This window comes from Nerophis ophidion, linkage group LG12 (genome assembly GCF_033978795.1).
Source record: "Nerophis ophidion isolate RoL-2023_Sa linkage group LG12, RoL_Noph_v1.0, whole genome shotgun sequence".
Taxonomy (NCBI): domain Eukaryota; kingdom Metazoa; phylum Chordata; class Actinopteri; order Syngnathiformes; family Syngnathidae; genus Nerophis; species Nerophis ophidion.
Genome location: NC_084622.1, coordinates 502,957 through 528,553, shown reverse-complemented (window position 1 = coordinate 528,553; position 25,597 = coordinate 502,957). Strand labels below are relative to the sequence as shown.

Genomic DNA, 25,597 nt, shown 5'->3' with positions numbered 1-25,597 from the left:
CTTTGTAGCATATTCAACTGAATATGGGTTGAAAAGGATTTGCAAATCATTGTATTCTGTTTATATTTACATCTAACACAATTTCTCAACTCATATGGAAACGGGGTTTGTGTGTATACACACACATATATATATATATATATATATATATATATATATATATATGTGTTTGTGTATATGTAATAGTGTGATGTTGCGCTATATTATGGACGAAACAGGGTGTTATGTTTTATTTTGAATTATTGGTTTTATTTTGAAAAACCGGATGTCCAGTGTAGGAAGTGACTTTGCTGTTTTTTTGATTTTTACTTCCTCTTCTCTCGGACTTTTGCTGATGGGGTAATAGTTCTTCATTGCTCCGTATTTCTTGTGTAAATATTATTTCTAAACTTTCATAATACTTTAAAAGTTATAACATGAATGTTGTAGGTATAAGTGATGTGTTGTTTTAAGTATTTCTATATGCACAATTTTGTTAAGTAAGGATTAGAGTGTCGAATGTTTGAAATGTTTGGTCATAATTACACATGGTATTTACTCAGGTATCACTCCGCCAGAAAGTAGAGACCTGCGTATGTGTTTCGTGTTTCCAAAACAGGTATGTGGATTTGTGCATTATTATTGATTTTTTTTGTGATTAAACGTTTTTGTTAATGTTATTTAAATTATTATTTTTATATGAATGAATGTTGTTTACTTTCTCTTCTTTCGGACTTTTTATGATGAGGTATCACTCCGTCAGAAAGTAGAGACTTTATGTGTTTCATGTTTCCAACACAGGTGGCCAATAAATGATGAAACGACGGAATGGTGGAGTGTCTCTTACTTAAGGAACTACACAACGCAGAATAAGACTCACTACATATATATATATATATATATATATATATATATATATATATATATATATATATATATATGTCTCTTACTTAAATAACTACACAACGCAGAATAAGACTCACTACATATATATATATATATATATATATATATATATATATATATATATGTCTCTTACTTAAATAACTACACAACGCAGAATAAGACTCACTACATATATATATATATATCTATGTGTAGTGAGTCTTATTCTGCGTTGTGTAGTTATTTAAGTAAGAGACATATATATATACATATACATAGACATACATATACATAGACATATATATATATATATATATATATATATATATATATATATATATATATATGATAAATGGGTTGTACTTGTATAGCGCTTTTCTACCTTCAAGGTACTCAAAGTGCTTTGACACTACTTCCACATTTACCCATTCACACACTGATGGAGAGAGCTGTCATGCAAGTCGCTAACCAGCACCCATCAGGAGCAAGGGTGAAATGTTTTGCTCAGGGCACAGCGGACGTTAGGAGGTTGGCACTACGTGGGGATTGAACCAGGGACCCTTGGGTTGCGCACGGCCACTCTGCCACTGCGCCATGCCGTCCCATGTATATATATATATATATATATATATATATATATATATATATATATATATATATATATATATATATATATATATATATATATATATATATATATATATGTCTTGATTGGATTATCCAGAGAATAGTGCTCGATACCGTGGTAGAGCGCAATATGTAGGTGTGGGAAAAAAAAAATCACAAGACTACTTCATCTCTACAGATCTGTTTCATGAGGGGTTCCCTCAATCATCAGGAGATTTTAATGGAAGCATTCACATACAATGGTTTATATAGAGCACAGAGTGGGTGGGTACAAGCAGGCGTAGGGTGTGGTGATTGGCTTATGTGTTACCTAGGAGGTGTTTCCGTTTGTGGCGGCATGTTGAAATGATTTCACTGCGCTTGTTGAGGGATGATAAATCTGGATGATATATAATAAACAGTTTCTCTTTTAAGCATAGGTTGCATCTTTTATTACCACTGTTGTAAGGTGAGCTGGATGCAAGAATTTGCCATGTTATTGAATATTCAACATTATTGTCTTTGAGGTTCCAAATGTGTTTGCTGAGTTCTGTAGAATTCTGCAAAGTCTGGTTTCTAAAGGAGGCGTTGTGATTATTCCATCTTGTTTTGAACGCTCCTTCGGTTAATCCTACGTACGTGTCGGATGTGTTAATGTCCTTGCGTATTACCTTTGCTTGGTAAACGACTGATGTCTGAGAGCACCTTCCGTTGAGAGGGCAATCAGGTTTCTTGCGACAGTTACATTCATTATTGGTTTCAGAGTCGTTTAGTCCGGGGGTAGGCAGTCCTTTTGCAATTGCTTTGTTGTGGTTTGAAATGATTTGTTGCATGTTATTCATACAGTGAATATATATATATATATATATATATATATATTTTTTTTTTTTTATACATATATATATATATATATATATATACATATTTTTAAAAAAAGTATATATATATATATATATATATATATATATACTTTTATATATATATATATATATATATATACATATTTTTAAAAAAAAGTATATATATATATATACATACATTCATGTGTATGTATGTGTATATATATATATATATATATCCATTTTTTTTCTACCGCTTATTCCCTTTTGGGGTCATGGGGGGCGCTGGCGCCTATCTCAGCTACAATCGGGCGGAAGGCGGAGTACACCCTGGACAAGTCGCTACCTCATCGCAGGGCCTATATATATATATGTATATGTGTGTATAAATAAAACAAATACTTGAAAATACCGCTACCTCAACACTTCGTAGGTCACAAGGTTGGCAAGTATATATTCCATACATCAGGCGCACTGGGTTATAAGGCGCAATGTCAGTTTTTGGGGAAATGAAAGGATTTTATGTGCGCCTTATAATCCGAAAAAAACGGTACGTATCAACACGTGAAAGAGATAAACAATCTTGCATCACAAGTAATATTTGCTCGCTGTTGCCAGGGAAATTCCTTAAGACCACAGCCACTGAGTGTGTGTGTGTGTGTGTGTGTGTGTGTGTGTGTGCGTGCACAAGGACGACTTTGTGAGGCAGTGGTGTGCCTGTGTAAGGAGATAGCACATGATAAGATGGTATGCATGTGAAATTGAGGCTGTGTAAATTGAATGAAATGGTTGGTGTGTGAGATAAAGAATGTTCATGTGATCATGTGTTCACTCAGGTTCATGCCTGCGTGTGTGCGCCCGCAGAGCAAAATTGGCAGAGCATGTTTTCCAGGATTTTCGGGATATTTTAAGGCTTTAAGCATGCATTCATTGATTTAACATCCATTTGACTTAGATGGAAACTTTCCCTGGAGCTTCCATCACCTCACCAGTAGCTATTTAGATGTAAAATGCGTACATGGAGTTTCCAATGGCTGTAAAAGTATTGAATCTACTTTCCCTTAAAAGTCTGAATATACCTCTTAATAAAACTTTAGAATTTCTGCACATTGACTATGATTGGAAGAACCGAATGTGGAGGTTTCCCTCCTCCTTGGACCACCGAGCACTGACGTGAAAGTTCAGTTTCAGGGTTACAACACTGTTTTATTTTGCAATTAAGTCTTTCTGTTATGCTTTTCAGCGAGTGTTTGTCGGTGGCTGTCTCTCTCTCACTCTCGCTGCCAGCAACAACTCTCTTTTCCTTCCCGACTGCTGCCTTCAACAGAGCGACAAACACTCTCAGCTGTGTCATCCACGCACCTGTCACTGATCTCGAAGCCGGTTCTGCCACACCCCGCTTTGCTGCAGGTCCGCAGGCCACGCCCACCACGCCTTGCACTCTTCAGCATCTACATGCTGCCGCTAGGTGACATCGTACATGTTAGCTTTCACTGTTATGCTGATGACCCCCAACTCTACATGCCCCTAAAGCTGACCAACACGCCGGACTGCAGTCAGCTGGAGGCGTGTCTTAATGAAATTCAACAACGGATGTCCCCTAACTTTTTGCAACTTAACGCCAAGAAAACGGAAAATGCTGATTATCGGTCCTGCTAGACACCGACACCTATTTAATACGTTTGTACATTTTTTTTGTTTGTAATTGTTTTTTAAATTATCATTATTTATTTCAAGTCATTATGATATGTCTCTATATACATATTTATTGTAGTTTTTTTAATTAATTTTGGCCAAAGGGGGCGCATTTCAATTTCTTACACACACTTATTACATATGTTGGCCAGAGGGGGAGCACTTCAAATTTTTACACACACACTTGTTATTTCATATGCTGACCGGAATACGTTTCGATAGATTTCACCACCAGGGGTGCAAAGGAGATATTCTGTTAGATGCAATGTTTTTTCCGTATTGGGACCATGATTTATGTCCTAACTTGTTCGACGGTCCTCATATGGAAGGTACTTTTCCTTGTTGATGTCTCAAGAAGGGTAGAAATGCAAAAACACACACACTTGTATTTCTTACCTTCTTGAGACCTCCGAAAAAGGCCTACCTCTTTCGGACCACCCTTTCTATTTATATAAAGAGTTGTATTTACAACAATAATAATATAAACATACTATGCAATTATAAAAAAAGGTAAAGTGAATTGTGAATTATATTTATATAGCGCTTTTTCTCTAGTGACTCAAAGCGCTTTACACAGTGAAACCCAATATCAAATTATTATTATTTTTTTTTTACATTTAAACCAGTGTGGGTGGCACTGGGAGCAGGTGGGTAAAGTGTCTTGCCCAAGGACACAACGGCAGTGACTAGGATGGCGGAAGCGGGGATCGAACCTGCAACCCTCAAGTTGCTGACACGGCCGCTCTACCAACCGAGCTTTCAGTAACCTTTTTTTTTCTTTTTTTTTTTTGTTTTTTAAAGTTAAAGTGAATTGGTTTTTAAACTTCATTATTTGCTTGGATAGGTTTCACCACCGGGGATGCAAATGAGACATTTGATTTATGTCTTAACGTGTTCACCGGTCTTCAAATGGACTTTACTTTTCCTTGTTGATGTCTCAAGAAGGGTGGAAATACAATAACACACCTACACGCTGTTATAAACAAGGTTTGGTATCCTCATCCTGAGCGTTCTTTAATACTTCTGTAAATATCAGGAGGTCAACACAGTGAATTGAAGTGAATTATATTTATATAGCGCTTTTTCTCAAGTGATTCAAAGCGCTTTACATAGTGAAACCCAATATCTAAGTTACATTCAAACCAGTGTGGGTGGCACTGGAAGCAGGTGGGTAAAGTGTCTTGCCCAAGGACACAACGGCAGTGACTAGGTTGGCAGAAGCGGGAATCGAACCTGCAACCCTCAAGTTGCTGGCACGGCCACTCTACCAACCGAGCTAAACCGCCAACAGGTCATCGTTGTGTTGTTGTGTGCGACCCAGTGTCTTTGTGTTTGCAAAGTCGTGAAGGGCAAGCAGCACATGTGAGCGCCATCAAAGTTCCTTCTGCTTCCAAAAGTGTTTTTGCTTCATTGGGACAACTTGTGATGCCAACCACAGATAAGCTCCTGATAACTGACGTTTTGTCTGCTGTTTATTCTTCCCAAAGCTCCAAACAAAAGTGCCGCTTTTGTTTGTGCTGTTTATTTTGGGAAAGTGGAGGCGGTGAGGGTGTCGTGTTTTCTCCCCCCTTGTGTGCTCCTCGTGTCACAAAATCTACTACAGATGGAGAGCAAGATAAGCACTTTGGCCCTCTCTCCAAAGGTCGTGACACGGACATTCCCAGTGGCCCCCGCGGTACGTCCAACACCCCCCTCCTGCTTTTATCCTGATGCCCAATTCTGTAAATGTTTGCACAAGTAGTGTAAAGATGGGAAGAAAAGTCAAATAAGGATCGAGGTCAATTTGTGCAACGCTGACTCAAAGAGTCAGGTGGTTGACCACAGCAGACAAGCAGTTAGTCTGCAGTCCTCTGCAAAGTTTCTCATAGTCATTCACATTGACATCCCACTGGGTTGTGAGTTTTTCCTTGCCCTTATGTGGGATCTGAACCGAGGATGTCGTTGTGGCTTGTGCAGCCCTTTGAGACACTCGTGATTTAGGGCTATATACAAACCCCATTTCCATATGAGTTGGGAAATTGTGTTAGATGTAAATATAAACAGAATACAATGACTTGCAAATCCTTTTCAAGCCATATTCAGTTGAATATGCTACAAAGACAACATATTTGATGTTCAAACTCATAAACTTTATTTTTTTTTTGCAAATAATAATTAACTTAGAATTTCATGGCTGCAACACGTGCCAAAGTAGTTGGGAAAGGGCATGTTCACCACTGTGTTACATCACCTTTTCTTTTAACAACACTCAATAAGCGTTTGGGAACTGAGGAAACTAATTGTTGAAGCTTTGAAAGTGGAATTATTTCCCATTCTTGTTTTATGTAGAGCTTCAGTCCTTCAACAGTCCGTATATATATATATGTATGTATATATATATATGTCTTTATTGGATTATCCAGAGAATAGTGCTCGATACCGTGGTAGAGCGCAATATGTAGGTGTGGGAAAAATCACAAAACTACTTCATCTCTACAGAACTGTTTCATGAGGGGTTCCCTCAATCATCAGGAAAATCTCCTGATGATTGAGGGAACCCTCATGAAACAGTTCTGTAGAGATGAAGTTGTCTTGTGATTTTTCCCACACCTACATATGTATATATATATATATACATATATATATCTGTGTATATATATATGTATATATATATATTTGTATATATATATATATGTATATATATATGTGTATATATATATATATGTGTGTATATATATATATATATATATATATATATATATATATATACACACACACACATCCCCAGCGGGCCTTTTGAAAGAAGTTTGGCAAGTATGTGCATCACAGTCCACACTACGGTGAGTTCAAGAAGGGATTAAATTCGTTAGACAAAACGATGTTCAGCCTCATCCACCATGAATTGATTGACGTGAACCCTGACTTAAACAAGTTGAAAAACGTATTGGGGTGTTACCATTTAGTGGTCAATTGTACTGAATATGTACTGTACTGTGCAATCTACTAATAAAGTTGCAATTAAACAATCAATAAAGCATACACACAAACATATTAAACGGTGGGCTTTCTAAAAATCGGGAAGGTTTGTGTCATCTTTGTCCTTAACCAAAATATATACTGGAACAAAAAAAATATTTCACCCCCATCTTTTTCCATTTTATTTTTTATTAATCCTCCATGGCACTAAAAAGCCGCAAGTTGCTGCCCCCGCAGTTTAATGCATACTTCTCTGGGTGTCACTGCAGGTGTACCTAATGAAGTGTCCGGTCCTCCGATGGGGGGCGGTACCCTGATGTGGAAGCCCCGCCCCCGGGAGCAGCTCGGGGCTGCTGTGAGATCCTCAGTCTACTGACGACACACACACACACACACGCTCTACTGAGTCTACTCCGCACTAAACAGTCCACTCCTCCCGTCTCCAAGCCTGGATTTTTAAAGGTCTACGTTGTCAAACCCCGCGTCCACCACCGCCTTAACTCCACAGACGAGCTGCTGACCAAGAGCGGCAAACTTCAAAGCTTTCGGCTCCGAGGTAAGAAACTGGGACTTTTGTGTTGCCGTAAAGTGACAACTTGGGCAGTGAAACCTGTGAGATGCATGTTTGTTGTGGTCGGTGCTTTTACGACAATGTTGTCTTTGTCTGTTTACTCTTTCACTGTGTTGGATCCATTATGGATTGAACTTTCACAGTATCATGTTAGACCCGCTCGACATCCATTGCTTTCGCCCTCTCCAAGGTTCTCATAGTCATTATTGTCATTGATGTCCCACTGGGTGTGAGTTTTTCCTTGCCCTTATGTGGGCCTACCGAGGATGTCGTTGTAGTTTGTGCAGCCCTTTGAGACACTAGTGATTTAGGGCTATATAAGTAAACATTGATTGATTGATTGAAATCACATTTTTCTCTTCGGTTAATTTAACCTTTAAATCAAATGCACACTGGGGTCCTCATTGTTACCATTCTGGACAAAACACATGTCCAGAAACTACATGTAATCAATAGTATTAGTAAGTAATCTGATGGGAATGCTGACAGCAGCAATGGCCATTGTCCTGTACTGTATGTATGTAGGTTTTTATGTATGTATGTATGTATGTATGTAATATGTATGTATGTATGTATGTAGGTTTTTATGTATGTATGTAGGTCTGTCATGTATGTATGTATGTAGGTCTGTATGTATGTATGTAGGTCTGTATATATATATGTATGTGTGTGTGTATGTATGTATGTATGTGTGTATGTATGTAGGTTTTTATGTATGTATGTAGGTCTTTATGTATGTATGTATGTATGTATGTAGGTCTGTATGTATGTATGTAAGTCTGTATGTATGTGTGTATGTATGTAGGTTTTTATGTATGTATGTAGGTCTGTATGCATGTATGTAGGTCTGTATGTATGTGTGTGTGTGTATGTATGTATGTATGTATGCATGTGTGTATTTATGTAGGTTTTTATGTATGTATGTAGGTCTATATGTATGTATGTAGATTTTTATGTATGTATGTATGTATGTATGTAGGTCTGTATGTATGTATTTATGTATGTATGTAGGTCTGTATGTATGTATGTATGTATATGTGTGTGTATGTATGTATGTATGTGTGTATGTATGTAGGTTTTTATGTATGTATGTATGTATGTAGGTCTGTATGTATGTAGGTCTGTATGTATGTATTTATGTATGTATGTATGTATGTAGGTCTGTATGTATGTATGTATGTATGTGTGTGTGTGTATGTAGGTGTGTGTCTATGTATGTATGTATGTATGTATGTATGTGTGTGTGTATGTATGTATGTGTGTGTGTGTGTGTGTGTGTATGTATGTATGTATGTAGGTGTGTGTCTATGTATGTATGTATGTGTGTACGTATGTATGTGTGTGTGTATTAGAGATGCGCGGTTTGCGGTGTCATCCGCGGAGTGCGCGGATGAGACCGCGGGTCGGGCGGTTGACATGACGAAAACATAGATTTTAATTAGATTCGGGCGGGTGGCGGTTGAACCATCCGGAAATATTTGATATGCATGGTTCTGTGATTGGTATCCTTTGCCATTCAAAGTGCCATTTAAGACCCGTGTCATAAAGCAAAGAAGACAATAAGAAACGATATGATTCTCCTGAATGACTGCCGGCAGTCACCCAGATAATAAGTATTAGCGCGTGCTATGAAGCCATTGGCTTTGTCACTTTCTACTACATGTACCATCTGCTTGTCAGTCCAGCATCATGTTGTGTGTGGCTTCCGCGGCAACACGCACACGACTGCAAGGCATACTGGGTGACACAGAGTACACTAATGGTTGTGATATAAACAATTTTAACACTCTTAGTAATATGCGCCACGCTGTGAAGCCACACCAATTAAGAACGACAAACACATTTCGGGAGAACATCCTCACAGTAACACAACATAAACGCAACACAACAAATACCCATAATCCTTTGTATTCATGACTCTTCCTGACTATTTTATACACCCCGCTAGCAGCAAACCAGTGTGCAGGTAAAAAGCGTCTAATGCTTAAACCACAAATAAACAAAAGGTGAGTGCCCCTAAGAAAAGGCATTAAAGCTTAGGGAAGGCTATGCAGAACAAAACTAAAACTGAACTGGCTACAAAGTAAACAAAAACAGAATGCTGGACGACAGCAAAGACTTACTGTGGAGCAAAGACGGCGTCCACAATGTACATCCCAACATGACATGACAATGTCCACACAAAGAAGGATAAAAACAACTGAAATATTCTCTATTGCGAAAACAAAGTAGATGCGGGAAATATCCCTCAAAGGAACTGCTACAGGAAAATACCAACAAAACAGGAAAAAATCTCTAAAATAGGATAGCAAGACAAGAACTAAAAGACTACACGCAGGAAAACAGCAAAAAACTCTAAATAGGTCATGGTGTGATGTGACAGGTGGTGACAGTACACCTACTTTGAGACAAGAGCTATAGTGATGCATGCTTGGTTATGTTTTAAAGTCATATACAACAATTGCAAGAATTACTTTTTACCGACAATATCAATTGCTGAGTTTGATTTTTTAATGTTTTCTGTTAGTGATGTGCTTTGGCTCAAAAAAGGTTGGAAAAACACCGGTTTATATATATATATATATATATATATATATATATATATATATATATATATATATATATGTATATATATTACAAACTAGTGCTGACAAATTTATTGTAAAGATGCCAAAATATGAATATTCATATTAATTAATATAATGTTACTCACTTGAATAGGATAATACATCTGTCATATTTTCTTTTACTTTAGAGTTTAAAGTAGAGATTTGCAGATTATCATCAATGGCTAATGCGATTCATAATATTACATAAATAATCTAAGAATATATTATTTTTAGTGCATCTCTTAGGAGTTAGGTCTTGCCCTGTCTTTAAAAAATAGTTTAATTAAGGGTCTTTTAACGCACCACCGTTATAGGCAATGAGATGCAAATATGAAACTCGTACAAACCCTGTTTCCATATGAGTTGGGAAATTGTGTTAGATGTAAATATAAACAGAATACAATGATTTGCAAATCCTTTTCAAGCCATATTCAGTTGAATATGCTACAAAGACAACATATTTGATGTTCAAACTCATAAACATTTTTTTGTTGTTGCAAATAACCATTAACTTTAGCATTTAATGCCAGCAACACGTGACAACGAAGTTGGGAAAGGTGGCAATAAATACTGATAAAATTGAGGAATGCTCATCAAACACTTATTTGGAACATCCCACAGGTGTGCAGGCTAATTGGGAACAGGTGGGTGCCATGATTGGCTATAAAAACAGCTTCCCAAAAAATGCTCAGTCTTTCACAAGAAAGGATGGGGCGAGGTACACCCCTTTGTCCACAACTGCGCGAGAATAGTCAAACAGTTTAAGAACAACCTTTCTCAAAGTGCAATTGCAAGAAATTTAGGGATTTCAACATCTACGCTCCATAATATCATCAAAAGGTTCAGAGAATCTGGAGAAATCACTCCACGTAAGCGGCATGGCCGGAAGCCAACATTGAATGACCGTGACCTTCCATCCCTCAGACGGCACTGTATAAAAAAAACTGACATTAATCTCTAAAGGATATCACCACATGGGCTCAGGAACACTTCACTAAATACAGTTTGTCACTACATCTGTAAGTGCAAGTTAAAGCTCTACAATGCAAAGCGAAAACCATTTATCAACAACATCCAGAAATGCCGCCGGTTTCTTGATGTTTGTACATAACTTTCTCCGATGCTGCTACAAAAGGATTTACTCTATTTTTACTTTTCTTCTATCATCTCATCGTAGTTGTCAAATGTTGTGTGTGAATGCTTAAAGGTGAGCTTTGCTAACATTATGAGGTTTGTTTTAAGTGGAATAGTTCGAAGTAAGGTTTGCCGCCATCGAGGTGGAACAAAGTATTTTGTATTTTTGGACATCCTTTTGGCAATTTTTGGCAGAAAAAAACTTATAATTTTACAAAAGCTATAGGTACCCCATCAGTACTACATCCCCACTTTGATGTGTGTGTGTGTGTGTGTGTGTGTGTGTGTGTGTGTGTGTGTGTGTGTGTGTGTGTGTGTGTGTGTGTGTGAAGCTGGCATGATTCCCACGGGCTCCAGCATGACTGAACCTGTCAGCTGACATCTTCAGGGTCTCCTCATACATGATGGTGATGTTCTACCTTTAGCTGCAGGGCATGACATGACTGCCACTTTCCATCCTTCAGGGCCGTACGTACAGTATGTCAATCAAATAAGAATAAATGATTGCTTTAAAGAAAGGAATTCTCAAGTGTTTTGAGGACATTCAACACACAGTTCTCCGAAGAGCCAAAATGACAAAAATGTATTCATTAAAAACTTAAAAGGGTTTTAAAGATGGCTAAATATTTAATATTGATTATTATGCTACACTAACTTTTCTGACCTGTTGGTAGCAGTTTTTGTGTATTTTGGATCCACATAAGTCCTGAAAATTTGAACTCAACTGCAAGCTTTGCAAGGTTTAAAGCCAGCGGGTCAAAATTGTCCCGGTACCAAAACAAATTTATTGTGATACTTTTCTCAATAAAGGGGACCACAAAAAATGTCATTATTGGCTTTATTTTAACAAAAAATCTGAAGGTACACTAAACATATGTTTTTTATTGCAAGTTTGTCCTTAAATAAAATAGTGAACATCCAAGACAACTTGTCTTTTAGTAGTAAGTAAACAAACAAAGCCTCTGGTACCGAAATAATTTCAATACTTTTTGGTACATTTCTAAATAAAGGGCACCACAAAAAATGTCATTTTTGGCTTTATTTCAAAAAAACTTCTTACAGTGCAGGCTTCACGGTGGCAGAGGGGTTAGTGCGTCTGCCTCACAATACAAAGGTCCTGCAGTCCTGGGTTCAAATCCAGGCTCGGGATCTTTCTGTGTGGAGTTTGCATGTTCTCCCCGTGACTGCGTGGGTATTCCGGCTTCCTACCGCCTCCAAAGACATGCACCTGGGGATAGGCCCCTCCCACCTCCAAAGACATGCACCTGGAAATAGGCCCCTCCCACCTCCAAAGACATGCACCTGGGGATAGGCCCCTCCCACCTCCAAAGACATGCACCAGGGGATAGGCCCCTCCCACCTCCAAAGACATGCACCTGGGGATAGGCCCCTCCCACCTCCAAAGACATGCACCTGGGGATAGGCCCCTCCCACCTCCAAAGACATGCACCTGGGGATAGGCCCCTCCCACCTCCAAAGACATGCACCTGGGGATAGGCCCCTCCCACCTCCAAAGACATGCACCTGGGGATAGGCCCCTCCCACCTCCAAAGACATGCACCTGGGGATAGGTTGATTGGCAACACTAAATAGTCCCTAGTGTGTGAATGTTGTCTGTGTTGGCCCTGTGATGAGGTGGTGACTTGTCCAGGGTGTACGCCGCCTTCCGCCCGATTGTAGCTGAGATAGGCGCCAGCGACCCCAAAATGGGAATAAGCGGTAGAAAATGGATGGATGGATGAATCTTACAGTACATTAACATATGTTTATTATTGCAAGTTTGTCCTAAATAAAATAGTCAACATACTAGACAACTTGTCCTTTAGTAGTAAGTAAACAAACAAAGACTCCTAATTAGTCTGCTGACGTATGCAGTAACATATTGTGTTATTTTCCATTCTATTATTTTGTCAAAATTATGAGGGACAAGCTGTAAAAAATTATTATTCATTTACTTGTTCCTTTACTGTTAATATCTGCTTACTTTCTCTTTCAACATGTTCTATCTACACTTCTGTTAAAATGTAATAATCACTTATTCTTCTCTTCTTTGATACTTGACATTAGTTTTGGATGATACCACACATTTAGGTATGGATCCGATACCATGTAGTTACAGGATCATACAATAAAATATAATACCTAATAAACCAATAATAATATGGTTAGAAATACTGATGTAAAGGGTAGGTGTCGCGCTGTTTTCTGTTTTAACATGTTCTATCTACACTTCTGTTAAAATGTAATAATCACTTATTCTTCTCTTCTTTGATACTTGACATTAGTTTTGGATGATACCACCAATTAAGGTATTGATCCGATACCAAGTAGTTATAGGATCATACATTGCTCATATTCAAAGTCCTCATATTTCCTGAGTTTATAAACATAATATACATTTTTTTAAAACAAAAGACGATGTGATGCCAAAAAATGTTGACGTAATCATAGTAGTATCGACTAGATACGCTACTGTACTTGGTATCACTACAGTGGATGGCTTTTGTTTACATTTTGATGCGGGCGGGCTACGTTGTGTAGTGAAGCATGTTTAGCTAGTCCTTGTCCTGCAGTGATAATGATACATGTAGGAAATTTACTTCATTTGTCGCCATGGAGGCGAGGATTAGTGAATTAGAAGTATCTAGAACACTGCTAACTGGGGCTAGACTCTAGCTGCTAGCTGGCTAGCCATGTCTTAAAGCACCTCTTCCTGAGGGTGTTTCAGTGTTATAACTTTACCTTTATTGTCAGTTTTTAGGCCTAAGTGTGTCTGTTCTCCCTTTCCTGTATACACACTGTGTCTGCTTGTAAGTACTCTGTGATTGTGCGCTGCCGAACATGCTCCTTTGCTTGTAAACCAGCAATGTGACGACAACGGGTACTTTTCAGTGGGGGTATAGTACAGAGTATGATTCATTAGTATCGCGGTACTATGCTAATACCGGTGTACCGTACAACCCTACAGTGTTGTTTACCATTGTAGCATGGTAGCACGTCATCTGACGAGGACAAGCCAGAAGTCTCCATTTAGGCCACACACACACACACACACACACACACACACACACACACACAAAGCAATTTTAAAAGGCTTGACCCTGGCCAGCGCAAGTCTGCCTTTGAGGAGAAAGTGGCTAACAAAACAAGAGTTTTTAAAGTCTGCATGTTTGTGTGGACTTCTGATTTACATCACTAAGGCGTTCCTCATTGCTCCCCTTGAAGTCCTCTCCTTTTTTGTTGGTTGTTTTTCGAAATGTGATTTATGTAATTGAGGTGTTGCTGTAGCTTGTTTACTTCAGATGCAGTCAGTAGTCATTAGCTCGGCTTCTTCAGTTATAGCATTAGTGGTTCTAAAGGTTCCATTTTACGTCCTCTCTTTTTCGTCGTTTGGGTTATTCAACTGGTGGTCCGCGAGTTTAGTTCAAACAACTTCTGAGAGTCTCACATTTTTGCAGAGGGTCCTTAAAATCAGCAGAGCATTCCTGTAATTATTGCAAAAATCCAACCAGCGTCCTCTACTATAGAGGACCCTGGTTTTCCAGAATATACGAAATAAGACTACCGTATTTTTCGGGCTATAAGACACATTTAAAATCTTTTCTTTTTCCCAAAACGTGATAGTGGGCCCTATAGCCCAGTGCGCCTAATGTACAGAATCATTTTGGTTGTGCTTACCGACCTCTGATAGCTCAGTTAAAGCTTATTTTTATGAACTATTCTGTGTTATGTGTGTTTCATGTTGCACGATTCCTAGTTTGTTAACCTGTTCTCAAACAATAGCAAAAAAACTATTCTGATTCTGAGGGACAAGCGGTAGAAAATGGATGAATGGATGGATGGATGGATTCTGATTCTGACCTTGAAGCTATCTTATTTGGTACATGGTGTAATGATAAGTGTGACCAGTAGATGGCAGTCACACATAAGAGTTATTGTGTAGAACAGTGGTTCTCAAATGGGGGTACGCGTACCCCTGTAGGGTACTTGAAGGTATGCCAAGTACATGAGGATTTTTAAAAAATATTCTAAAAATGGCAACAATTCGAAACTCCTTTATAAATATATTTATTGAATAATACTTCAACAAAATATGAATGTAAGTTCATGAAGTGTGAAAAGAAATGCAACAATGCAATATTCAGTGTTGACAGCTAGACTTTTTGTGGACATGTTCCATAAATATTGATGTTAAATATTTTTTTTTTTGTGAAGAAATGTTTAGAAGGAAGTTGATGAATCCAGATGGATCTCTATTACAATCCCCAAAGACGGCTCTTTAAGTTGATGATTACTTCTATGTGGAGAAATCTGCATTTAGAATTGAATCACTTGTTTATTTTTCAACAAGTTTTTTATTTATTTTTATATCTTTTTTCCAAATAGTTGAAGAAAGACCACTACAAATGAGCAATATTTTTCAATGTTATACAATTTAATAATTCAGAAACTGATGACATAGTGCTGTATTTTACTTCTTATCTCTTTTTTTCAACCAAAAATGCTTTGCTCTGATTACTTGAATTAAAAAAATGTCCACACGGGGTACATCACTGAAAAAAGGTTGAGAACCACTGGTGTAGACTGCAATATGACTCAAGTAAACAACACCAACATTTTATATGTTCCATTGAAAATATAGAACATTACACACGGGGCTCAAAAATCTATGAAAATGTTTTAGTAGGACTTTGGTAAGCTATGAAACCACACCACTTGATGGATTGTACTGTGCTTCAACATATGTGTATTATTATGCTCTGGCGTTTTGTTTCGCAATATTATGCCTAAACAACTTTTCTTACCTTCTGGTATCTGCTAATCTGTATTTGGGATCTGCATTAGTCCTGAAAATTTGCGTTCGTCCGCCTTTGTAGTCCGTGGCGACACCGTAGTCGATAAGTGTCTTTTTTTTCTCTATCTTTTTGTTATGGTCCGGAAAATACGGTAATACTAGGGAGAAGTATGTACATGTATATTGTGTATATATAGTGAGTTCTATGGACAGTTTACCAATATTTAAACACGTTTCTTGTTTTCCTCTTTTATATGTTATATGTTGAACCTCAACCTTCAGTGATAGCCTTACTTGATAATGATATTTTAGGTACTAAGAAAATGTAGTATATTTGCAGTAATCGAGGTGATTATTATTAGCTTAGAGGAGTAGTTCTAGCCCATCCTGGACTATCCTAACAAAGTCAAGCATTTCACAGAGTCATGCACAGCCAGTTATCTGGAAATCAATGTCAATAAAACAGAATAAATATGGTTCACCACCTCACCTCAGCACCCCATCTTAATGATCAGGGATCAATGAAGTACTTTCTATTCTAGTTCTATTCTATTCCAAACACTTACAATAGCAATAAATCTAAATCAAATCAAATCACATTGTATATGGAGACACAGAATTAGCTGCTAGTTGCTTGTCAGCTGGGGAACTAAGATTAATACAGTGCCAGCCAGAGGGGATATGTGTTTATGTGATCAACTTGATAATAGTATGCTTAATAGTATGTAATAGCGATACTATGACCACGCTAACGAGAAGTTATACTTGTAGCTGCCTAAGGTAAAGCAAAGTCGCCCACAGATGGCTTAATTTGTTCCCATCACCTGTCCTGCTTTTTTAGAACGCATATGAGCTGATAATGGCCGGCGTGGGTGGTCACTCAGAGCCCACTCTGTTTCGAGTCTTACATGTACATTCACAGACCTTAACTTGGTGTTTGGGGTTGGAAAGATGGTGCAGAATCACAGTAAACAGTTCCCACTGTGGAGCAAATATTGAAGTTATAGTAACAGCTGGAAATGTGATCAGATTTCATTGGAGGAAAGTGGTACCTTGGGAACCATTAATACAAACCTGTGGGAACATGTGTGTGTGTGTGTGTGTGTGTGTGCATAGATTGCCTAAAGTGCAAGTCCCTGTCACATCACAACGGATCCAACCAACTGGTTCCTGTCATAGTTGCTATCTCTGCGCTGGAGCCAGTTTCTTCAGAGAACACAGGCAGACCGTCTTTTGCAAAGCTTACATTCTGCAGCACACTGGCGTGTTTGTTCACTGGAACATTTGCCCCGTCAGGATAAGAAATATGAAACAAAACCGTCGTATTGATGCTGGTTGAGCAGCTGCCAGCACGGATGAAAAGTCTGCGCCTGAAGCTTTTCTGCGATCAACTTGATTCACATGACTGGTGCTGCCCAAACCCAAAGAATGCCGATAGTCAAGGTACGGTACTTTGCCATTCAGGGTTGTCAGGATACCAATGTTTTAGTAGCGGTACAGACACCAAAATGTATATTTTTTGATACTTACCAAATAAAGGTGACCGCAAAAATGGCATTATTGGCTTTATTTTAACAGAAAATCTTATGATCTAATAAATTAACATTTTTTATTGTGAATTGTGAAGTGAATTATATTTATATAGCGCTTTTCTCAAGTGACTCAAAGCGCTTTACATAGTGAAACCCAATATCTAAGTTACATTTAAACCAGTGTGGGTGGCACTGGGAGCAGGTGGGTAAAGTGTCTTGCCCAAGGACACAACGGCAGTAACTAGGATGGCACAGGCGGGAATCGAACCTGCAACCCTCAAGTTGCTGGCACGGCCACTCTACCAACCGAGCTATGCCGCTGCAATCAAAGTACAATGTTGGCATTAAATAATGCAGTAAACAAAAAAAACTCACTTTTAGTAGTAAGCAAGCAAATAAGTTACAAAGGCTCGTAATTTGGCTGCTGAGGTATGTTAAAGTAGGGCTGGGCGATACATGGAATATACTCCATGTATCGCGGGTTTCTTTCTGTGCGATACAGAAAATGACTATATTGTGATATTGGAGTATACATTCGGCATTACACTACATGCGTTCCTCACTCGGGCGGTATAGCTCGGTTGGTAGAGCGGCCGTGTTAGCAACTTGAGGGTTGCAGGTTCGATTCCCGCTTCCGCCATCCTAGTCACTGCCGTTGTGTCCTTGGGCAAGACACTTTACCCACCTGCTCCCAGTGCCACCCACACTGCTTTAAATGTAACTTAGATATTGGGTTTCACTATGTAAAGCGCTTTGAGTCACTAGAGAAAAGCGCTATATAAATATAATTCACTTCACTTCACTCTATCTTGTCTCTCTTTCTCACAGAGACATGAAACAAGCGCACCTTCTTACATACGTCACATACTGTCGCGCGTGAGACGTCAAACGCCCTCGCGGCGCTGAAAGGTAGCGGAATGGTAACGTTAGCTGTGATGCTAGCGGCGCGGTGCGAGTGGTAATACGAGAGAAATAAGGTGCAAATCTGGTAACAAATTGAGGAATAATTCATTCCCAAGAAAAAGAGCACGAGTTCCATCGTCTGGCGGTGGTTTGGCTTCAAGCGGGAAGATGTCGAACAAGTATGCGGCAAAAGCGTGAAAAAAAGTAGCACCACTGCTAATTTGTAGCATGACTTGAAAAGTCACCCGCTAGAGAATGAAGAGTCGTTGAAATTCTCCGTTCGGTGCCACAATAACAAAATGCCCAAGAAACCATTTCCACATCAACACCGTATGAAAAAAATAGTCAACAATAGAAGGAGATAACGTCCGCAGGAACCTACCACATAGTGAAGGACATACACTGTTTGACTTCCTATTATGCAGCTCCTTTTTATTTGACTCTTATTGTGTGACATCATGCACAAAAGTCCACTTTATTTGTTTTAAACTATTGTAGTGGCGTTCTGTACAAAAAGTGCACTTTAATTTAGAGTTGTTTTGATATGTCATCTTAGTGACATCATGCACAAAAGTGCACTTTATTTGTTTTAAACTATTGTAGTGGGGTTCTGTACAAAAAGTGCACTTTAATTGAGTGTTGTTTTGATATGTCATCTTAGTGACATCATGCACAAAAGTGCACTTTATTTGTTTTAAACTATTGTAGTGGCGTTCTGTACAAAAAGTGCACTTTAATTTAGAGTTGTTTTGATATGTCATCTTAGTGACATCATGCACAAAAGTGCACTTTATTTGTTTTAAACTATTGTAGTGGGGTTCTGTACAAAAAGTGCACTTTAATGGAAATGACATGAATGTTTGTGCCACTGTTTAATAACTGTTTAATAAAAACAGTTTTGGTAATTTTTTTACTGCTAACATGTAGCATCTTTTGAAAAGTCACCTGCTATAGAATGAAGAGTGCTTACTCCGCATGTCAACATCTCCGTTTGGTGACACACCAACAAAATGCAGAGGCAAACATTTCCAGATCAACACCGTATGAAAAAAATAGTTTAAAACAGGAGATAACGTCCGCAGGAACCTACCACATAGTGAAGGACATACACTATTTGATTTCCTATTATGCAGCTCATTTTTATTTGACACTTATTGATATATCTTGTGTGACATCATGCACAAACGTGCACTTTATTTGTTTTAAACTATTGTAGTGGCGTTCTGTACAAAAAGTGCACTTAAGTTTAGTGTTGTTTTGATATGTCATCTTAGTGACATCATGCACAAAAGTGCACTTTATTTGTTTTAAACTATTGTAGTGGCGTTCTGTACAAAAAGTGCACTTTAATTTAGTGTTGTTTTGACTGTTTCATAAATACACTTTTAGTTGTGATTTCCCTCTCTGCATGAAAGTTTAAAAGTAGCAGTATGAAGAAGAATGTTTGAATGTAGACACATAGAATCATCATACTGCTGTCATTATATGCATCAAGTCTTCATTTTGTGACATGGCCTAAAAATAATTGAGACATTAATAAAAGGCCATATTTCCCAGAGCTAAGACTCACCCTTTATTACACAAATAGGAATATTTATGGGTTAAAGTATGTCTTTAGAAAGGGTTTTTCCTGGCTCAAATTGAGGAAGAGGTGGTGCAATTTTGACCATGTGCCAGAATTTTCACGCAAAAAAATTCTTGTTTTTTTCAAAGCTGAGATAGGCTCCAGCACCCCCCCCCCCCCCCCCCCACATCCCCCAAAAAAGAGACAAGTCAATCAATCAATATTTATTTATATAGCCCTAAATCACAAGTGTCTCAAAGGGCTGCACAAACCACAACGACATCCTCGGTATGGCCCACATAAGGACAAGGAAAAACTCACCCCAACTATAAAACTACTTTGTAAAGTAATCATTTCTTACTTCAAGCATGAAAAAAAAAAATCTTGATGCAAGATGTCAAGATAATGGCACTAGCATTTACTTAATTTAAGAATATTTTTCAACATATTGAGCAAAAATGTCTCTTTTTTTCCTACCAAGAAAAGTGCACTTGTTATTAGTGAGAAAATACGTATTTGAAGGTATTTTTGGGTTCATTGAGGTCAGCTAATTTTACTTATTTTGGAAAGTCTTGACAAGCCGTATTTTCTTGTTCTATTGCCGGATAATTTTGCTTAGTTCAAATAAAATAACCCTAATTTAAAAAAAAAAAAAAAAATTCTTGTTTTTGAAAACCATACTTGCCAACTTCGAGACCTCCGATTTTGGGAGGTGGGGTCGTGGTAGAAAATGGATGGATGGAACTTACAGTAATATGCTGTGTTGGCCCTGCGATGAGGGGATGACTTGTCCAGGGTGTACAACGCCTTCCGCCCGAATGCAGCTGAGATAGGCTCCAGCACCCCCCGCCACCTTGTAAGGGACAAGCGGTAGAAAATGGATGGATAATATCCAGGTGTTTTCTGGCCAGATGAAATGATGTGGCGGGCCTTGGGTTTGACAGCTGTGGGCTAGAGTTAGTGTATGGAGTATGGAGTGATTGTTTATTTATGATTTTACTTGCAACAAGCAATATAAAATACGTAGTAATGACAAAAAGAATAAAACAAGCATCGCCCTGTTCAGTATGCAAATGCAGATTGTCCATAATCCATGAGTTTTGTAGTCACACCTGTGTTTGTGCAGACGTGGCCTCCTTGTTTGCTATTTCTCCCGCCCACAGACGGACAGGCGAGACTGCAGCAGTCATTTTAATGTGCTGTATGTGATATTGCTGTTGCTCCTCCTCACACATTGGCAGCACGGGTGAGGAAAGTCACTGGCGGTGAAAACAAATGTATGGCGGGGAGACGTGTGTGCGTGCCTTCATTGCACCGCCGCCAACGCCACGGAGAAAATGTCTCGCTGTCGTTTTCAGCCTGCTGAGAGTGTCAGTGCAGCACATCTCACGTGCAAAGAGAGGCCTGGGATTAATCAATCTGGGGCTCCACATGCCTGATTGCCTAAAATGTGTGTCTTTTTTTCTTACTTTCACTCTGATTCTCCTTTGTCATTTTGGCTGATTTGCTTGGGCTTGGGATCTTTCTGTGTGGAGTTTGCATGTTCTCCCCGTGAATGCGTGGGTTCCCTCCGGGTACTCCGGCTTCCTCCCACCTCCAAAGACATCCACCTGGGGATAGGCCCCTCCCACTTCCAAAGACATGCACCTGGGGATAGGTTGATTGGCAACACTAAATTGGCCCTAGTGTGTGAATGTGAGTGTGAATGTTGTCTGTCTCTGTGTTGGCCCTGCGATGAGGTGGCGACTTGTCCAGGGTGTACCCCGCCTTCCGCCCCATTGTAGCTGAGATAGGCGCCAGCGCCCCCCGCGACCCCGAAAGGGAATAAGTGGTAGAAAATGGATGGATGGATGGATGGCTTGCTAATGAAGGTGCAGACTCTTGGCAACTTATCTGATTTTACATCCTTCAGCCTTCTTCTATTTTTTTCATTTTCTCCCATTTGTCCCAATTCTTTGTGTGCACCCTCATCCAACACACCTGTTCACATCTGCTTAGGTTCCCAGCAGTATCACACTGCACATTCTCTCTACTGCAGGCCTGGGCAATCACTTTCACTCGGGGGGGGGGGGGGGCAAATATATAGAAATACATGTGTCTGGGGGCTGGTATCTATCTATCTATCTATCTATCTATCTATCTATCTATCTATCTATCTATCTATCTATGCCTTCTGCCCGATTGTAGCTGAGATAGGCGCCAGCGCCCCCCGCGACCCCAAAAGGGAATAAGCGGTAGAAAATGGATGGATGGATCATATATACATATGTGTGTTTGTATATGTATATACATGTGTGTGTGTGTGTGTGTATATATGTATACGTATGTATATTTATATATATATATAAATGAATATATATATATATATATATATATATACATATATATATATATATATATATATATATACACACACTAGGGCTTTATTAATATCGCAATATTTTTATGCCATATTGCAATATACGATATATATTACGATATTTTTCCTTGGACTTGATGCATATAATGACAGCAGTATGATGATTCTATGTGTCTACATTCAAACATTCTTCTTCATACATACATATGTGTTTATATATATATATATATATATATATATATATATATATATATATATATATATATATATATATGTGCATGTATGTATCTATGTGTATGTATGTAAATATATATATATATATATATATATCCATCCATTTTCTACCACTTATTCCCTTTGGGGTCGCAGGGGGCGCTGGTGCCTATCTCAGCTACAATCGGGTGGAAGGCGGTTTACACCCTGGACAAGTCGCCACCTCATCGCAGTATATATATATATATATATATATATGTATATATATATATATATATATATATATATATATATATTAGGGGTGTAACGGTACCCAAAAATTTCGGTTCGGTACGTACCTCGGTTTAGAGGTCACGGTTCGGTTCATTTTCGGTACAGTAAGAAAACAACAAAATATACATTTTTGGGTTATTTATTTACCAAATTTGTAAACAATGGCTTTATCCTTTTAACATTGGGAACACTATAATAATTCTGCCTACTTTAATCCACATTAAACTGCCTCAAGTTGTTGCTTTGAATAAATACAATGACAAAACCTTTCTTCTACATATAAAAAGTGCAACATTAAACAATTTCAAGTTAACTCATCATGCTTCATTTATTACAGCTTTTGGGAAGCCTGTAGTTGACTTTTATTATGTAAATGTTATAATTTTGTCAACATGTGATAGCAGGGACCCTGCCATTCAAAACTAGGCTACCATATTACTAATGATTCATGTAACTATAGAGGAAAAATAGTACAATAGCAATAGGAGAGACTATTCATCCCTGAACACCATGGAGTGTGTGTGTGGCCCTAACACACACACACACGCACACACACACACGCACACACACACACAGCAAAATGAGCTAACGTTACGCTAAAAGCTAATTAGCCTTCACTTCAAGCCAGGACTGCGAGTGAGCTGAGCTGCAGTTTAAGTTTTCAGAAGGTCAACGGGCTCATTGTGATGTTAGTAATAGTTGTGACTGGGAGGTGTTTTTTATCATTTGGGGAGAAAAGCTGTCCGCTGCTCCCATGCGAAACACATATCTGCTCGACGCTGAAGCATTGACAACATGCGCTCTGAATACGCACTGCTGATTGGCTGTTACATCGCTCTGAATACGCACTGCTGATTGGCTGTTAAATCGCTCTGAATACGCACTGCTGATTGACTTTGTATGTAACCAATCAGATGGTTGTGTGGGCGGGACAATGCTGGGTGCTGAAACAGAGGCAGAAAGCAGAGCAGCTTGTTAAGACTTTTGCTTACAAACTCGTTCGATACACCTCCGAACCGTACCGAAACCCTCGTATTGAAACGGTTCAATACAAATACACGTACCGTTACACCCCTAGTATATATCCATCAACACATTTTACAATCAAGCGAAACGCAACAAACACAGCAAAGTATGAACGTGAAGCGTAAAACCCCCCCACCTACAATCTGATATACCTGATACATCACTAAGCTTTGTTGTAAAAATCTCCTTCCACGTCTGTCCCTGACACCCACATTTCAGGCTGGCTGCTCTAGAAACACTCTGTGGAAACGCTCCCCACCCACACTGCTTGGTGCCTCGTCCGAGCTGCTGTGACTTAGATGACCATAGTAACTAATTAGATGACCATAGTAATTAATTAGATGAGCATAGTAACTAGCATATCATGCAAAAGTGCAGATTCCAACCATTGAAGTACTTTGTGTAGTTCAGTACTTACAGTACGGTCATTATAAAACATGAGTGCACATCATAATAGTAGCTACACTTTCCATCTTAAAGATCTAAAAAAATTATCTGGGAATGTCCATCGGGCCAGATTGAAAAGTTTAACGGCCCCCGGGCCTTAATTTGCCCAGGTCTGCTCTACTGCATCGGATTTGTCCGCAGAGATCCCGGACCTAAATGGACTATGTCATTGCTCAAGGAGAAAATTGCTTTTCTGGATGGCTGGAGGACCCTTCATTTAATGTGCATCAGGCTGTGCCCTCAGACAGTAATGGCTTCAGCATCTCTGTTGTCCGCAGACATGAGCAAATGAAATTTGCTTCTCGGTTGGCAGAAAAAAAATATCCTCCTTGAAAGGTACAATTTCCATCAGCCATGAAGATTGACACGATATTTTTGCATGCGGTTTTGTATTGTCCAGTTAATGGCCCGCTACTGTTGTTTGACAGTCTGTTGCTGGGTGCTGTTACATAAATATAGCCCAGCTTCTCTATAGAAAACCCTAGGAAGGTGCTTGCATGTCAACAAGTTTTGGTACACATGTCAAATTAAATGCATTCACAAGACAATTTTTACTTGCTACTGTGTTTTTTTATTTTTTTGTCAGTCGACATGAGTCCCTATGCAAGATTCTGTATTAAAACTGAGAAGTGACATCTTTGTAAAGGCAGCATTTTAATTACAGATTGTTCAGGTGTGCCTACTTTCGCAGGTGCACTATTTACTATGCACGATTATGCAAATGGTCTTCATGAGGATTATTTGTGTTTTGTTTTTGATTGTTCTGGTTGCGCTCTTCTGCTGTACAGGTTTTTGTAGTTGTCATGTCATTGTATTATAATGGATGGATTAGTAGTTACCACATCACACAGTCGTCGCTGGGGGATGTCAGGCATCTGTGGCCCTGTTTACCAAATCTGACATACTAAGTATGTCATTATTTTGTCTTAGTAAGTCAATATTTACTAAGTCAAAATAATGACATACTTAGTATCTCAGGTAAGTAGGACTGTTTTGTATTTACTTTACAGTAAAAATATTGAGATATATATCGTATATTGCCTTTCAGAATACGGAGCGTAGAACACAACCAAATATTATAGGATTCTTCACACGCACATATATATATATGTGTGTGTGTGTGTGTGTGTGTGTGTGTGTATATATGTATATATATATATATGTATGTATGTCTCTGTATATCTATGTATATGTATACATGTGTATATATAA

At 38.6% G+C, this 25,597-nt stretch overlaps 1 protein-coding gene across 4 annotated transcripts in view; it reads left to right on the top strand.

Moving 5' to 3' along the window:
• The window catches only part of LOC133562861 (tetraspanin-18B-like), a 231,359-nt gene that overhangs the window by 71,059 nt on the left and 134,703 nt on the right, over positions 1–25,597 (top strand). Inside the window, exons 1-3 of one of the 4 annotated variants that reach the window (XM_061916665.1) lie at positions 473–598; positions 3,553–3,719; positions 7,229–7,515. The exons of 1 other annotated variant lie outside the window; for it this stretch is intronic. The gene's annotated coding sequence lies outside the window, so the exon portion shown is untranslated. Of the gene's footprint in view, positions 1–472; positions 599–3,552; positions 3,720–7,228; positions 7,516–25,597 lie in introns of those variants that run through there. 2 more of the 4 variants (XM_061916666.1, XM_061916664.1) reach the window with 2 other exon arrangements.